At 43.7% G+C, this 12,262-nt stretch overlaps 1 pseudogene; it reads left to right on the forward strand.

Annotated features, from left to right (window-relative positions):
• Positions 363-1,261, forward strand: LOC100511596 (annotated as a pseudogene).

A 12,262-nucleotide genomic window follows, 5' to 3' on the forward strand; every position in this document is an offset into this window, starting at 1 on the left:
TCTTTGAACCTCTGTCTCTTTGAACGTAATACCTGTCACTGTCTAGCTCAAACCTGACTTCTGGTCCACCACAGAACACCTTCTCCGGAAGCCAATCGGAGGCGCTTACCCCTTCCAATGGCAGAGACAACATAACCCTCACACTTAGCCCAACTGAGATGCCCAACAGTAGTTCTCAACCCTCTGTGCACATTACAGTCACCTGTGAGTGGGGCCAGCTCTCTCCAGGTGATTCTTGTGAGGCCAGTTGGAAGACCAAGGCTCTGGTCTTTGCTACTCTGAGTGTGGCTGGAGGAGGGACATCACATCACCTTGTCTGAAATGCAGAATCTGCTTTTCTAGTTATTGCTGTGCCAGGCAACATGAGCAGCAAAGTCTCCCAGGACACCCTCTAGAGGCGGTGTGGGAGGTCCTGCATGGGAACCAATGCAAGTGCCAGAAGTTATTGGAGAAGGTGGAGCTTCAATTCACCCTGAAGAATTATGACCCTCAGAAGGACAAACACATCTTGGGCACCATCAGGCTCAAGTCTACTCCCTGCCCCAAGTTCTCCGTGTGTGTTCTGGATGGTGATGAGGCCAAGGCTCTGGATATCCCACACATGGACATCGAGGCACTGAAGAAACTCAACAGGAATAAGAAAGTGGTCAAGAAACTGGCCAATGGAGTTCCTGTCATGACTCAGTGGTAACAAACCCCACTAGTATCCATAAGGTTGTAGGTTCGATCCCTGGCCTTGATCAGTGGGTTAAGGATCTGGAGTTGCCTTGAACTGTGGTGTAGGTCACAGATGTGTTTCGAGTCTGGCGTTGCTGTGGCTGTGGTGTAGGCTGGCAGCTGCAGCTCTGATTTGATTCCTAGCCTGGGAACTTCTATATGATGTGGGTGTGGCCCCAAAAAGAAAAAAAAGAAAAAAAAAAAACAGGCTGAGCAAAAAGTATGATGGTTTTTTTGGCTTCAGAGTCTCTAATCAAGTAAATCCTATGAATATTGGGCCCAGGCCTGAATAAGCCTGGAAAGTTCCCTTTCTTGCTGACCCACAACAAGACTATGATGGCCCAAATTGATGAAGTGAAGTCCATGATCAAGTTCCAGATGAAGAAGTTGCTGTGCCTGGCAGTGGCTGTCAGCAACATGAAGATGACAGATGATGACAGCATCCACTTAGCTGTCAACTTCCTGGTGTCATTGCTCAAGAAAAACTGGCAGAACATCAGGGCTTTGTAAGAGCACCATGGGCAAACCCCAGTGCTTGTACTAAGGCACAGCTTAATAAACCATGTGACACCATTAAAAAAAAAAGAAAGAAAGAAATGCAGAATTTCCCCTTCCCCCCTAACACATGTCTACCGAATCAGGATACTGGTTACATTTTGGATCCTGTCAGACAGGATCCTGTCTACATTTTGTCAAGATCTCCAAGTGATTCATACATATACCAAAAGCAAGCAAAATCCAGCCCTAGATGATCCACCCTTGCCTCCCTCCAACCTCATCCTCTCTTCTAGCTGGTTCCCAGCCTTAGCCTTCCTCACCTGGCCGGCCCACTTTCTTACTCGGCTGGCTCATTTCCTCACCTGGCTGACCCCACTGCCACCTGGCTGACTGCCCAGCATCAGTGTTATCTTCCCAGAGGTGGTGGCAGTATCACCTACCTCCCCAGCTCATCACCTTGGTCTATTTTTTCATCACTTGTATCCTTATTTGTATGAATTTTGGAAATTTATTGGCATGTTTATTTTCCTCCCTCACTCTCCTCCCAAGGTAGTACGTAGCCTGCATGATGGCAGAAACTTTGCATGTCTTATTTATTATTATATTCCTAGAACCAAGAATAACATTGTTCTTTAATTTCTGATGAAATGCCCTGTAATCCTTTTTTTTTTTTTTTTTTTTCATTTTTGGCTGCCCGCAGCACATGGAGCTCCCAGGCCAGGGATCAGATGTGAGCCCCAGTCATAACCTAAGCTGCAGCTGTGGCAATGCCAGATCCTTAACACACTGTGCCAGGCCAGGGATCGAACCTGAGACCCGGGGCTCCCAAGATGCCACCGATCCTGTTGGACCATGGTGGAAACCCTTGCCCTGCAATTCTTTTGGACATTTATCAAATAATATCCTGAGTTAGGGCTTGCACTTTTCCTTTTTGTAGGCCTCCTCCCTCCAACAAGATTTGAAGTCTTTTTTTTAATTGAAGTATAGTTGATTTACGATGTTTATGTTTACAGCAAAGTGATTCGTTAAACACACAAACACACACACATATTATTTTCCAGATTTTCCTTTATAGGATATTACAAGATATTGAATATAGTTCCCTATGCTATACAGTAGGTCCTTGTTGGATCTGGAATCTTAGAAAACTATCTCTCTACTGGTTTTCTTGTCTCCTAAGTGCTTAGCCTAGAGGCTTCTTGTACATAATAGGTGCTCAACAAATATCTGTTGGTGTTGAACAAGGTTTGATTCAATTATTTACAAATAGTATGTAGGGGTTCCTACGGTGGCTCAGTGGGTTAAGAACCCAACATAGTGCCTCTGAGAATGCGGCTAGATCCCTGGCCTTGCTCAGTGGGTTAAGGATCTAGCATTGCTGCAAGCTGTGGTGTAGGTCACAGATGGGGCTCGGATCTGATGTTGCTGTGGCTGTGGTGTAGACTGCAGCTGCGACTCTGATTTGACCCCTGGCCCAGGAACTTCCATATGCCACAGGTGTGGCCATAAAAAAAAAAGAAAAAATTTAAAAAAATAGTATATAAATTCAATGTCTGACATCCTATGGTGGGGCAGAGTAACTTTGATAAGTGTTAAGCCACAAGTCACCACCAGTTCTGTTCAGATACTGGTGACCAGAGTTGCTTACTGAGCAGAAATAATAATTTTAGATTTCATTTCTATTTTTGACCCTTTCCACTAAGATAAGGATGGAAAGACCTTGACTTGGTAAAGTAGGAGGGAAATATCAGATGCCAGAGAATTTCTCTAAGTAGGACATTCTTTGCCTGCCTTACATAGTTAGTTAGTCAGGAAATTTCCAAGTCAGTATTGTGGATGTGAATATCATACTGAGATCCAGAGCTTCTGGGATGGAAGGGAAGAAGGATGCATTGACCTCCTTTTTCCTCTTGTGTTATCATCATCCTCTCAACAGAGCACACAGGAAAACACGGTGGCCGTTCATGAATCCCTTTCCTCCGATGACTCTAAAGACTGTCGGATGTCATAGCTTTATGGCTGTGTAGTATTTCATTGCATATATGTACCACATCTTCTTCATCTATTCAGCTGTTGATGGACATCTAGGTTGTTTCCATGTCTTGGCAATTCCATTTAGAATGGATAAGCATTGAGGTCCAACTGTACAGCACAGAGCACTATATCCAATCTCCTGGGATAGAACATGATGGAAGATAGCATGAGAAGTATGACAGTCACTTTGCTGTACAGCAGAAATTGGCACAACATTGTAAATCAACTATACTCTAATAATTTTTTTTTAAAAAAAGGTCGAAAAAAAGACCATCAGATATCTTAAAATGTGATTAGCCTCATTTGATAGGCAGGAAAATCAGGAATTTCATTGTACCTCTTGCTGAAGTTCATCAAACTGAAGGCGAGTGGTGGGTCAGCCCCAGAACAGATGCCTCTAGGACGCCCTGTCTCTTGACTCCTCCAACTCAAGTCCTGTCCTATTTCCCACCTTACCCTTGAATCTCTCATGTAATCAAGGCTCAGGGAGTTCCTTTTTTGGCTCAGTGGTAACCCAACTAGTATCCATGAGGATGTGGGTTCAATCCCTGGCCTTTCTCAGTGTTAAGGATCCAGCATTGCCGTGAGCTCTGGTGTAGGTCGCAGAAGTAGCTGGGATCCCCCATTGCTGTGGCTGTGGTGTAGGCCTGCAGCTGCAGCTCTGATTCAACCGCTAGTCAGGGAACTTCCCTATACCAGGGGTGCAGCCCTAAAAAGAAAAAGAGAAAAAAAAAAAAAATCACCTCTCAGGGGAAGGAAGGAAAAGAACTGGTAGTAGACATCCAGAGGAGGACTCTCAAGGCTTTTGATCCACCTCTCTGCTCAATCCCTGATTGTAGCTGAGCCTTAAACCACTGTTTAAAAGCAGAAAGACATATGGTCAACAAACTCCTGCCTCTTCTGTGCTATTCACAATAAAAAGGCTAGGGGTGGGATTTGGGGGAGTTAAGAAATGATCTAGTATCCTGCCATTCAAGTAGCCCCCAAGAGGGAGGGAGAGGGTGAGAAAGTTTGTGGGGAAAAAAACCAAAAAAAAAAAAAACCAAAAAAACACTGGTTTGGGGAAGGTTGAGGGGGAGGGAGAATGAAGAGGCTTGTAAAGAGAAGCTGAACTTCTGCGGGCTAAGTGGTGGAAGTGAGGAGCCGTTCCCCCCTGCCGGGGACTTGATGAATAATCCTGGAGCCTCAAGCTGGGCCTGGCTCTGGGCAGCTGGGGGCCGAAGCCAACAGCCACGCAGGCAGGCGGAGCCCAGCCCTTCAAAACGCAAATGAGGGGGGCCTTTTCCACCCAGGCCTAAAGGGGAAGGATTAGAACAAGGAGTTCAAAGCTCTCCAATGGCTCATTCGTGCTTTCTTCCCCCCTCCCCCCGCCTTTATTTTGCAAAGGGACCAGAAATATGGTTGGTTATTATCTCAAGTTATGGCTACAAAGGATTTTGAAATTAAAAGATAAGCGCGCTGAGGAAGCTTCAGTCATTTTCATAAAAGGGGACTTAAAACAGATGTGCCCTCTTTCACGGAAGCGTGCTTGCAAACGTAGAAATGAATTTTTCACATAGCAGGGGCGAGTCACCTAGTCTCCTAAGCATCCCAGTGTGTGAACCTGGGCGGGATGGGGAGATGGCTCCAGCCAACGTGCTAACTCCGCCCGCTAATGGCTGGGAAAGCGCTTTCATCTTCCCTGCCCTGCGGTAGATGGATGGCCCGTACCCCTACACAAGACCTTTGCTAACTAGATAATTTAATTTGGGGGAAATTGTTAAATAAGCTGCCATTCACAAGATGCCCATGTCATACACACCACAGTCTGTCTCTTGAAGGAAAGCCAAGACTTTGTCAACCGCTGAACCCTTTTCCTCCTCTCAGGAGATCAATGTCCCCGTGTCTGCTTTTGGGCCGTTGGCACACAACAAGTTCGCTTCTGCTTTTGGACTATTTTTAAAAATTTTTAAAGAATTTTTTGGGTTTTTCCAGAGATCATCTCTGCCCACTAAGAAGGTATATCTGTCTGTCTCTGCATCTGTAGCTTTAAAGGCAAAAAAAAAAAAAAAAAAAAAAAATGCTCCAATAGCATCACCCTATAAAGCACATCTTTGGAGTTCCCACTGTGGCTCAGCTGGTTAGGAACCAGACAGGTATCCATGAGGATGTGGGTTCCACCCCTGGCCTCACTGAGTGGGTTAAGGATCTGATGTTGCCTCTAGCTGTGACGTAAGTCAGCAGATATGGCTTGGATCCCGCCTTGCTGTGGCTGTGGTGTAGGCCCAGCAGCTGCAGCTCTGATTTGACCCCTAGCCTAGGAACCTCCATATGCCTCAGGTGCAGCCTGAAAAAGAAAAACAGCGCTTCTTTATCCTAACATTGCTCTGTAGTTTTTACTATGCATACTCTGAAATACCAATATTTGGAAGTTGTTCCAAACATTTTAAAACTACATAGGTAGTAGAGGAATTAATGCTTATAGCAAAAAAAAAAAAATTGTGGGCAAAGTATAGTGTCAAAACTCTAAGTCCATCTTCATCTTCCTCCCCCCTCCCTCTCACACCTACATCTGAGTTTTCTTCCCAAGGCTGATGGTTGTTATTGCTCTGGTATCTGTCTGGAGACTTGCTTCTATCTATTTGCCCAGATATGGGTAAACACATCCAGATAGAGATACTATCTGTGATGTTTGTTTTCTCATGTAACAATCTTTCCTTGGGGCACAGGTGGACCTAACTCCCCGCTTGAAATCCTACTTGATGCCTGCCCTGGACAACCCACACCCAACCACCAGAAAATTCAGTTTTGTCTTCAAAATATTTCTAGAAATTTTTTAATTTGTATTTTTTGCCTTTTAGGTCTTCACCCACAGCATATAGAAATTCCCAGGCTATGGGATTAAATTAGATCTGCAGCCGCCAGGCCTACACCACAGCCACAGCGATGAGGGATCCAAGCCACATCTGCTGACCTCACAGCTAAAGGCCATGCCAGATCCTTAACCCACTGAGTGAGGCCAGTGATCGAACCTGCATCCTCATGGATACTAGTAAGATTCATTTCTGAGGAGCCATGAAGGGAACTCCCAAAATATTTCTAGAATTTGATCACTTCTTCACCGCTACCACTCTGCCCTGAGCACCAAGCGTCTTTACCTAAATTGTTGCCATAGTCTACTGGTCATGACTAACAGACACCCTATTCCTCCCCACCCTCACCCCTACTCCTTACTCTGCAGCCATCTTGAGACCCCGGTGGAAGTCAGTTTAAACACACAGGAGGGTGGAAGGGACCAGGTGTAGGTGTCTAGGCATTAACTGTGTATGAAGCGAGCTTCTCCCTGAATCCCTTTAGGGAATGTGTGTATGGGGTACATTTGATTCTCATAGAAAAAGTGAGCATATTTCCAGTTCCTTCTGCATCTCTCCTGGGTGTGAGGTCAGGAGATGGAGAAGTGAGAGTCCTTTGGACCTCCAGGTTCCTGGGGACTGGAACAGAGTCTGGTGCATGGGAAGGAGCTCTGGAGGAAGGAACCTGCTCAAATAAGTGCAGGTGAACTTCCTACTGGGAAAGAGCTTTCTTTTCTGATGTCATGGGTTGACCTTGGTAATGACTGACACCTCCTACGGCATGGACTGCTTATGTGGCACTTGTGAACAAAGTTGATTTCCATTTAAGGCAGGACAAGGACACTTCCTGCTGCTGAAATGCTGAGTTCATAAAGGGTGGAAAGTATGCAATTTCCTCAGATTTCCAAGGGACCAATGGGCAAGTTGGTATTGGTGCTTTGAACACATCACTAAAATGACTCATGATCTCTTGAGGAAATTTGGTAAGCTGCAAGGAGTAAAAGTGACAGCCAGACCAGTTACTCAATGTCTGGCATTGTGCATCTTCCCCACTTAAGCCACACAATGATCCATGATCATCCACCACTCTGTAAACAAATGAACGGATGCATTCAGAGATTTAGTAACCTGCCTGGGAGGTTGGAGAGGACTTGAACCCAGAGACCAGCATCATTATCCTGACCCCTAACCACTGGGCAGCAGAGACATGGCAGGTCTTTCTCTCCTGTTGAGAGATGCCTTGTCAACTGCAGGAAGCCCAACACAGGCTTTGGAATCAGCCAGATCCGACTTTTCATGTGTGTGTGTGGTGAAGGATAGTACAGTATTTATTGCAGGGCACCAAGGAAGGAGAACAGGCAGCTTGAGCTCAAATGGCTCAACCTCCCAGATCTGACTTTAAATAAGCATTTACCTGCCACTTTCTCTCTACATGTCTTTGATTAAAAGAAAGAGGAGAGGAATAATATTATGACTTTACATTTTTGTTGTATGGATTCAAGACAATGCACATGGGATTCTCAGCATAGTGGGTGGCATTCTGTGGGAATTGATCAATATCTGTGAATTGACATCTGGTGTGCTCATTGTTTCATGCAGGTGTGGCATATGGAGGTTCCAAGGCTAGGGGTCAAATCGGAGCTGCAGCTGCCAGCCTATGTCACAGCCACAGCAACACCAGATCTGAGCCTCATCTGTGTTCTATGCTGCAGCTCATGGCAATGCTGGATCTGTAACCCACTGAGTGAGGCCAGGAATATAATCCACTTCCTCATGGGTACTAGTTGGGTTCTTAACCTGTTGAGCCACAATGGAAACTCTTCAACCCTGGTTTTTGAATGACCCCAGTAATGATCTGCTCTTACCTTTTTTTACCTGCCCCAAAGCTAAACTGTTTGATAAGCTGTTTTTCTAAAAATACTCTCATAGCTGAGCAGTTTGATTAAGTATAGGGCTCTGATCTATGTGTTTCTGAAGAAAAAATACTCTGAAAGTCTTCACTCATGTTTTTACCACCTTGGTCAGCTGTATGATCAATATATTCTGACGATTATGCTAGACCATTATTTTACTTTAAGTATCCCTTGTTCTCTGGTCCTCCTAACATCATGAAAGGTTTTAACTACACCACAGTCACTAGAATTATGCACATGTTAGCCATGCACTAATTACAACTGATATGTTCTTTTGGAGTTCCCTCGAGGCTCAGCTGCTTAAGGATCTGGCTTTGTCACTGCTGTTGTGGGGTTTTGATTCCTAACCTGGGAACCCCTGCATGCCATGGGAGTGACCAAAAAATTTAATATGGTCCTCAATCATTTAAGATCTGTAAGTAAATTTCAAGACACATCACCTCAGTAGCTGAAATCACATATTTTCTCTGTATACATGTTTTATCAAAGTTGGTAGTCATCAAATTATGTGACTGAGAAGAACATTAAAAACAAGACTGATTTCTGTAGCTTTGATTACTAGAGTTTGTGGTCAATTTCATATCAAGTTGTGCAGAAGATTAAATACTTTGATACTGATGATCTGAATCTTTTTCTTTTATTTTCTTTTTTAGGGCCACAAGTGTGGGATATAGAAGTTCCCCGCCAGAGGTCAATATGAGCTGCAGCTGTAGGCCTATGCCATAAACACAGCAACACCAGGTCTGAGCTGTATCTGCAACCTATGCCATGGCTTGCAGCAACGCTGGATCCTTAACCCACTGAGAGAGGCCAGGAATCAAACTGCATCCTCATAGATACTAGTCAGGTTCTTAACCCACTGAGCCACAATAGGAACTGATGATTATCTTAATCTTCATGATTACGTTATAATAACTATTTCTAAAGGACAACAAACTTCCTAAATTATGGTGGTCATATGGTATACCAAACAGCAAAGGAGACAAGAGATAAGAAGACCAGCACTGGGTTCTAGCTCTTGGTAATAGCCTGACCTCTAGCAAGAAAATGAGTATATTTGAAGCTCAGTTTTCTTATCTATAAATAATGACGCTCTCTGGCTAATTTCCAAGACTTGGAGGATGAAATGAGTATCCATAAAACTCTCAACAACAATAAAGCATTTTATATAGTAAAGTATTATTAGAATGAATGCAGAGAAGTCTCTTAAGTCACTTGCCAAACCAATTTGTTTTCTTGTTGGGCCCATTTGTATCTGAGTGATACCCTGGTACCCCTTCTGGTCAATGGAAGGTGGGCAAAGTAAAACCACCACCACCAGGCACAGCTCCTGAAGATCCCAGGGGTCTTCAAACTGGTCCTTCCCCAGCTGCAGGCCAGTATTGAGAGTCAGTGTTGTGCTCTGTCATCTGAGAAGATGTGGGCATTACTGGATGGGTGGAGTTTGTCCTGCGGACAGCTGCCCAAGAGCACTGCCCAGCCTGGCCCATTGCACATGGAGTCCCATGAACAAGACACAAACATCCACTGTGTTTAGCCCCTGAGATTCTTCAATGTTTGTTTCGACACTTGGTCCATTCTGACTAATACAAGCAATCTGAATTCTGTATTCTTTATGCATTATGCAAACAAAATATTTCTAACTTCCCTTTGTCAAGAAGAAAATAAACTGTAAGTATCTGGTGTTTATGTTTCCCATGTATTATTTCTTATTTTAAAATTTAACTTTATTTTTATCTTTTTTTTTTTTTAAGGGCTGCACTGTGGCATATAGAGGTTCCCAGATCCTTAACCCACTGAGCAAGGCCAGGAATTGAACCTGTGTCCTCGTTGATGCTACTCAGTTTTGTTTCTGCTGAGCCACAATGGGAACTCCTATTTTTTAATTTTATGTTCACATTGCCCAGCATACGGAAGTTCCTAGGCCAGGGATTGAATCTGAGCTGCAGCTGTGACCCACACCAGATCCTTTAACCCACTGAGCTGGGCCAGGGATCAAATCCCTGCCTCTGCAGTGACTTGAATTGCTTCTGTTGGATTCTTAACCCACTACACCACAGCAGGAACTCTCCATATATGATATTTTTAAAAGCCATGAAAGCTGGTTAGATAAAAATAGAAATTCTAATGGATATTGGACATTTTGATTCTGAGAGGTGTTGAACCAAAAGAAGGTCTGTTTGCTTTCATTATTTGTAAATGTCTTTCCATGTGTGGGCTTTCCCCAATTTAGTAGCTGAGGAGGCATTTTTATCCTTATGATTCAAAATCTCAGAAATTTCAACCACTGAGTAGATTCAGTCAGTGCTTGTGATTCTGACACGCAATCTTACTTCATAGTTTAGAAACTAGTTGAGTGATCAAAATTTAGTTGTTTGACAAGTTGGGTTGGTTGATAAGCTGGTGAGTTGGATTCCAATTAGGTCAGTGATCATCCCCAAATCAGATTAATTCTGTGCTCCAGTTTTTATGGCTAAAAATAAAGCTAGCTTTATATGTAGAGTGCTCTGGCCATCCTTGAGTGTGCGTGCATATGTGTGTGTGTGTGTGTGTGTGTCCTCTGTGAAAATGAGAATTAATGGAGCCCAGTCCCAGATTCCATTTCAATCACTATAAGGGTACACAACCTTGGTATTCCACACGCTTGACCCCTAAATGACACCTTTAAGAACCTCGATGAGTAAATGTCTGCGGTAACAAAGAGAATATTGTTAGAAATATGTGGAACCAGCTCAGAGTGATAAATACATGGCTACAAAAAGGTATAAGAATCAGCTTTTTGAAAAAATTTCAAGCATGATTATGAAAAGAAAGGAAAAAGTGTATTCCTCCATATCTCCCAGTTCAATTAACCATTTTATTATTAATGGAAAGCCCACGCTGGTCAAAGGAGAATGGGTACCATTTGAGGAGGAACGTTCACAGACATTCTGAGTGTCCAATTTCCCTTTCGGGATAACGGCAGGCATTAAGCTACTGGGTCCTGACCGAGCATCCTGGTTGAAGTGAGAGACCTGCACCAGGTTACGCCAATAATTGCCAGCCCCCCAGGATTCTAGCTCAGAAATTTTTGTGTGTTCTCAGGAGACAAAAATGAGTGATCATCAAAGGCAGTGAAGCACAGCAGGACTGTCATAAGCCTGAAGTTACAACTTAGACATGCAATAGAAAATATCATCCGTACCTCTCCAGTGCATTGCCTGTAGTAATTAAAAACTTGATCCCTGCTGTTTTATCATCTCATTAGCAATGGGGGCACCAGACTTTTATCCTTGTTTGTCAGGAATCAAACATACCAGAGGAACTCTGATTATAAATTGATGAAAGTAAAGTTAAACTTTTAAATAAGAGAAGTGACTGTTCACAATGTTTTTTTTTTTTTTTTTTAAGCTGATGAAAGAGATCCATTTTTTTTTTTCCTAGAAAAATAACATCTCCTTCCAGCCTGGAATGGTAGAGGTCATCTCTAGGATGGGTACCTCCAACCCCTTGTAAAAGGGGGCTTTGCTTTGTGAAGGGTTCTGATTGACACACAAATATCCATCCTGCAAAAGTTCCGAAAGCCCAGATACAAAGGGCGTCCTCCTTTTCAAGGCTTTTGATGAAGTTGAAACACCTTCTACCCTCTCACTGATGTGTGTTCTAATGTCTTTGATAGAGGCTGGCTGGCCTCCTCGTTTAAAAAGCCAGGCAAGCTTTCTGTTTATTTTAATAACTTATCTTTGTAAATGGGAACAGGTAAAAGAATGGGGGCTTCCACCAGGCAGCTAATTTCTCCAGCCTTTGTTTCCAAAATAGAAAATGTCCTTCAGAACCCATGGTGTTTTCTTTGGGTCTAAAGAATTCTAGAGTGAACCTCCTCCATGGCCCATGAGGCAAATTCTGATCTATGCTCCAGAATTTCCAGTTTGAAGAAAGAACGGCTTGCTGTACCTTAGTTTATTTTATTTCAAGCATCTCCCAACCAAAGGTAATTCATCTGTGCAGCCAAAGAATACTTACTGGTGGCCAAACCCTTGGCTGGGTGCTGGTGTTTCAAACCCAAAATTCAGCTCCTCTGCTCCAGTAACTTTCAAACTTTCTTCTCTCCACACTCCAGGGAAATCTGGTGCTAAATTGTTCGGGGAACACTAATCAGAATAGCTTGAGGAGTTCCTGTCATGGTGTAGCAGAAACAAATCCGACTAGGAACCATGAGGTTGTGGGTTTGATACCTGGCCTCGCTCAGTGGGTTAAGGATCTGGTGTTGCCATGAGGTCACAGACGGGG

The sequence above is a fragment of the Sus scrofa genome, chromosome 14 (genome assembly GCF_000003025.6).
Source record: "Sus scrofa isolate TJ Tabasco breed Duroc chromosome 14, Sscrofa11.1, whole genome shotgun sequence".
NCBI lineage: Eukaryota > Metazoa > Chordata > Mammalia > Artiodactyla > Suidae > Sus > Sus scrofa.